Below are 6,000 nucleotides of genomic sequence, written 5' to 3'. Positions count from 1 at the left end.
TGGAGGGAGTGGGCAGAGGAGGGTCTGACGCTAATGCTCTACTCTATGAATGTTACATATGCTCAGTGGCTATTGATTCTGCACAACATGAAAGACGGAAATGGTTTCTCCTCTCTTCCTCATAGACCATTAGTACTAATCAGAGATGGAATCGGATTCAGAGAGGACAGGCATTTATTTCACAAAAATGTTTTACTTTGGCTGTGATTCCATAAAATGTGCAGCTGAAATGGCAGTGTGAGGAACAGACTCTTCTCTGCTTCTCCTTGTCACAAAGCTAGACATTAGGAAGATGGCCTAATCCGTTTTCAGTCAGAATATGGTATTTTTATAACCTTTCCTTTTGAATAAGCCACTAAGGTGCTACCTGCCTGCATTTCTGAGAAAGATATCAGTGGTTACCCTCACTGAGATGGGCAAAATGGTAAACCTGAGTCTCTAATGCACAATACTGTGCTTTCCTTGAAAGCCAATTCCACGTAATGGGTGTGATGCTTTGCTACTGAATGCAGAAGAGCGGGCTCAGCAGCTACCAGGACTAAACATTGAGAGACGCTTCACAACTCTTCCCAATGGGTCTCTGCCCAGGACCGCAGCAGACGTTACCCAGGGAGAAGGAAATGCGTGATATTTCAACCCAAAGGCCACGTCTCTGCCCTTGGCATGTCTCCCTTGTTCTAACTGGGACTCTCCTCCCCTACCTCCAAAATCATATATAAAATCCTGGTAGTTTTTCTAGATTGAACTAGTGTCCTCAGAAGACATTTAGGACACAGTTCTGGAGTGCACTCCATGGAACTGTGCAGAGCAGGAAGTCAGTGACGAGGAAGGAAAAGGACTGAGGAAACCCCTCACGGGATACAAGTCACATGGCAGAGATGAACAGGCTGCATGAGCAGAGGCGCTGACCGCTTCTGTTCCAGACTATCTTTCCAAGGAGTTGTTATAGCAAGCAGCCGTGTCTCTCTGTGAGGGAATTAGCAGGAACGCTTACGGTCCAGTACCCTAAAGAGGACATCACCTTGTGGGTGGCTTACCACCCATTGTAAAAATTTGAGCTCCCTAATCTCAGGGTTCCTCTGCTGAAATGCAACCCACGGCACATCTGGTGTCACCTGGCCCATGTTGCCCTGTGGGAATTGGGGCTTGGGGAGCTAATAGGAAATGCTAAGACCCTAGCTATACCCTTGCTGTGAAGAATAAAGTCTTTGTCTCTGACTCAGGAGTCACAGGAGTCCTGTGTGTTCTGCTAGCGTCCATTGAACTGTATCAGCCCATCTTGTTAGCTTGTAAGTAAAATCTCAGACCCTTTAAAGTTCCTGACAGTCACTAGATGGTATTAAAAAATCATAGAACATTGGAAGGACTGACCCGATCAAAGAGGAAGTACTCTCACATGGTTGGGAAAGCATGTTTAGAAGCATGGTGCCTCAAGCTAATCAGGATGTCACTGTCCTTTATAGTTATCTCTGTGTTCCTTTAGACCAGTGATTCTCACCTTTCTGGGAGGCAGTCACAGACTCTTGAGAATCTGATGATAGTTCTATTCTGTGAATATACCCAGGTACGAAAGTCACATGTGAATCCACACACACTTTGCACAAAATTCTGCATATTCATGGGTCCCTTGATGACATGAATTGTCCCTGACTCAGAAATGCTGATTGGGACTGATTCTCCCTAAGGGTATGAACTGTGGTCACACTACTTATAGCACAGAAGGCACTCAACTAATGCTTACAGAAGGGTTCGTGAATAAGTGTGAGAAAGAAATAAGTACCTTAGAAGACTAAAACCTTACCTGGATGATACTCCAAAATATGAAACCAAAGAGGACACTAGTTATATTGTGTGCGTGGGGGGGCGGGGAAGTAATAATTATAGTAAAGGGGTGCTGGTAATTCTCCAGGAAAAATAGCAAAGAAAACGGTATCGGGAAAATAAGCAGATTCAGATGAGGGGGTTAAAGAACACAGATTCTAGGGGAGCCTGGGTGGCTTAGTCATTAAGCGTCTGCCTTTGCCTTGGGTCATGATCCCATGGTCCTGAGATCGAGTCCTGCATCGGGGTCCTGGGATCAAGCCCCGCGTCGGGCTCCCTGCTCAGCGGGAAGCCTGCTTCTCCCTCTCCCACTCCCCCTGCTTGTGTTCCCTCTCTTGCTGTGTCTCTCTGTCAAATAAATACATAAAAGCTTTAAAAAAAAAAAAAAAGAACACAGATTCTACAACCAGATTGCCTGGGTTCAAGTCCTGACCCTTTCACTTGCTAGTGATGGGATCTTGGGCAATAGCTTGAGCACTCCGGACTTCAGTTTTGTCTTCTGCACAATTGGCACAGAGCCAGGACTATAGGAAGCACTTGGTACAAGGTAGCTACTTGGGGGTGTCCAGATACGAAAGCACAGACTGGGGTATTAAGAGAGAGGACTTGAAATTTTGGTGCAGTGAAGCAACTGTTGTCTACTAGACATCACCCGAACCCAGAGGGATGAGACCCACTAATGGTATCTGGCCATATTAAAAAAAAAAAAAAACTAACAAAGAAGGCAGAGGCCATATGATCATAAAATATAAAAACATGAAAGGAAATCCAGGAACCTGAAAGGAAAGAAGAGGGTAGAGACTTTGAGGGCGAGAGCTTGAAGAGAAACAAACAGAAATGTGCCTACAACTCTCTGCAGTGCTTGCTGAAGGTAACTATCTAGATTCACTACTTCTTTCCTTCCTGTTTTTTAACTGGACCCTCTGATCTTTGGTCTTCCTTGCTTTTCATATCAATCGCTAGGCCCCCAGTTTTTGGCTAAACGTTGAGACTCCTACTTCTGGCTTATTGAACCCAGCTTCCTTGGTCTGAAGTATCCTCAGCAGCCGCAATATGGGATCTCTTCATACCTCCAATCCCATCCTATCTGTTGAACCAACATCTAGCTCTCAGCAGGGTGGACAACACAGGTCACTTGATCCAACCAAAGGTATGGATGGGGCTTCCCTAAAGCAAATTAGAAAACTGAAACAGAGGAAGGATACAGCTGGGAAGGGACCCTTCAATTACCCAGGTTTAAAAAATTCTACCATTTCTAAGGAAGAGGGGATTAAAAAGTTTTTGCCTGGCTCAAAAATGAGAGGAATAAATGAGGGGAATGGCTGTCAAGCTAACCACAGAACCTGTGACAGAATGTTTGGGGGAGAACATGTTTGGATTTATAACAAGAGAAGGAGAAGAATGCCAGTGTTGTTACTCAGGGCCACAGGCTTATAAAAAGCCAAATTCAGAAAGTACAGAACAATGATGGACTTTCTCCCATTTACCAGAAACTGTAACAAGAAAATACAGCATAAAATGCACAGGAAGCGCTCAGAAATGTAATTTGGAGGATATAATTATAAATGAGGAAGAACTAAGGACTTGGGAAGGCACTGTAACCAGACTGCTCTCTGACCAGCAAAAACAAAGAAACGATGTGAGCAAATGATGGAAGTACTGGGGCAAACTGACAACAAAGGCAAAAGTGTGGCACAGAGCAATGTCCAGTTGTCTAAGGGATGTATTTTGCAGAAAATGCTATCAGCCTAAAATGTATCAGAGACTCAATATACTGCTCAATGAAGATAGAATATTAACAGAAGTCAGAGAGAAGGCAGAAGTTATTCCTATTTTTGCTTCCATAATTCTCACCAAAGGAATGCTTTGTAAATTAAAAGCATCAAACAAGCATAGTTAGAGAAAGACTTGAAGCCCAGGACATGTGGAGATTATAAGAAAGGGCTTAGCCTTTAAATTTATTCAAATGGTCAGATCAGTCAAGGCGAATTATGTCCCATGACCTTAAAATAATTTGTGAATGAGATTGTGAAGCCATGGTCAGTAATCTTTTAGAAACATCACAGAAAACCAGAGCAAGGCCAGAGCACTGGAGACAGGTGACCATGGATCCTGGCTTCCAAAAAGATGGATTTAGGTGAGGTTGACTTTGCTCTTGGATAGCTTTCTGGATCTCTTTTGGAATGGAGTATTGATGAGAGGGCCTAGGGCAGCGGGCCCAAAGAGGAGACTGGGTACTCAGGAAAACTAGCCTCAGTGCCTTTTGAGAAGAGATTTCTAGACTGAGAAACTGGCAGACACAGTGTGTGGGGATCTCACAAGCCACCTGATGGTGTCTGTGCCCCCTCTGTGGAGGGGACAGAGAAATCGAAATGCATGATACCACAGGAGGGTCTGCACTTGACTGAACAACAGCTCTATGTTAACAGTGTTGCTTAATTTTCTCAGAGTTCTTTGCTTGGCTTACTGTGTCTGATACTTTAATCAACAACTTATGTGCAGATCGAAGGCAACGTTCATCAGATTTTCAAATAATAGAATAAAAGTTAAAAAGTATCTTAATAGAACAGAGTGAATATATGAAACTTAATAAGAATTTAAAAGTTTCCAAAAGGCAGAGAAGGGGGAAATACCACTTTAAAAGTCCTAAGGCATTTCAACCGAATGTAAGTTTACGAGTCATAAGTGATTTTTTCCGAATCCCTAACAGTCTACGATTTCCTAAGCATTAATAATACTTAAATAACAACTATAGCAGCAACAGCTACAACAAAATGAAAACAACCCAGAGGTCCTTGCTTCTTTTAGTTAGCTCTAAGTACATAATTAAAAATATTTCCAGACACCCTTCCATTAACACTGCAATTTCATCAAAGTCACCCATGCACATGGATTCGATAAGCATATGCTATCCAAACATATGTTACACTAAAATGATCAGGAACAATTGATTTGGTGCCAAGAATGTACTAGTCATATGGAAAATTCACTTTACTTTCTGGCTGGCTGCCTCAGTTTCCCCTTCTGCTAGACAGGGATGGATAATCCTTGCTAACACCGCTTGAGAGGCATGGATCATAAAGATCAACAAATAAATGTCAAGTCCTTTGGCCCACTTCCCTGGAGGAAAATGTTCAAGCGTCTCTGGTCCTCTTGTTAAAGATAATATTCATTCTACAGTGTAGGGGTTTGTGACTCACCCCCAAGCTTCCCATGGACCGCTCTGTGGAGGGCTCCAGATGGTTCCTTCAGAGTGCAGACACTCCTTACTATGCCTGGGGTGCAAAATCCATACTGGGTGCCATGGCCATTAGCAAACTTCCTAAAAACAAAGAACACAGAGGATCCAGGCTAAAAGTGATGGGCAGAAAGCTCTCAGAAATGAGACAGAGGATTCTGATTGGTAAAGGCAGAGGTAGGCACAGGCCTGTCAGGAATCCACTAGAAATGCTGTAATTGTTCACATTTAAGATGCTGACAGAAGCTTTCTGGGTAGAGACTCCATGGAGGCAGGTGGGAGAGGAAGCCCTCAAAGTCAATTCAGGGCATGGCTTCTAGAGCTCAGTTCGGATTCAACCAAGACCACAGACATTGAGATCATCTGCGTCTACTTTGTTGCCTCTCTCATTCTGCTACTGCTTGGGGGGAAAAAAAAGAATTGGACTTGGAGGAATTTATTGTAAAGTCTTCTGTTCATAAAGAGAGCTCCAGCTTTTTGACTTTTCACTACCTGTTCTGATGTTGGAGGGTCATCTGGTGTTCCATTCACTTTGGGACATTTTTACTAATGCATCTTCAGTACATGAGTTAAAAAATCCTATACAAAATCAGCCTTGAGATCAATACACCTGTACCTCTGATGACCTGAGGAGTTTCTTGAAGGCAAAAGGACAAAAAGCCCTGTGATATTTCTTCCTTCTGGCCTCTGGCTCAGTGGTCTGCCAGCAACTTTTAGGGCAACCAATTCCTTATGGTCTGGGAAGGTATTTTTAGAACAGACATAATCCTCACTCCCAAGGGCTTTAGAACTCAGTTTAGGGAATATTCAACAAATATAGTCTTGATTAAAGACTATTACATAACATGCGAAATTTAAATATCCAAATCACAGAAGTTTTTTTTTTTTTTTCTGGTAGAATTTGTAGTGTGACTATTTACACGGACCAAACATAGATTATG

The sequence above is a fragment of the Zalophus californianus genome, chromosome 3 (assembly GCF_009762305.2).
Source record: "Zalophus californianus isolate mZalCal1 chromosome 3, mZalCal1.pri.v2, whole genome shotgun sequence".
Lineage (NCBI taxonomy): Eukaryota > Metazoa > Chordata > Mammalia > Carnivora > Otariidae > Zalophus > Zalophus californianus.
This window is presented reverse-complemented; position numbering follows the sequence as displayed.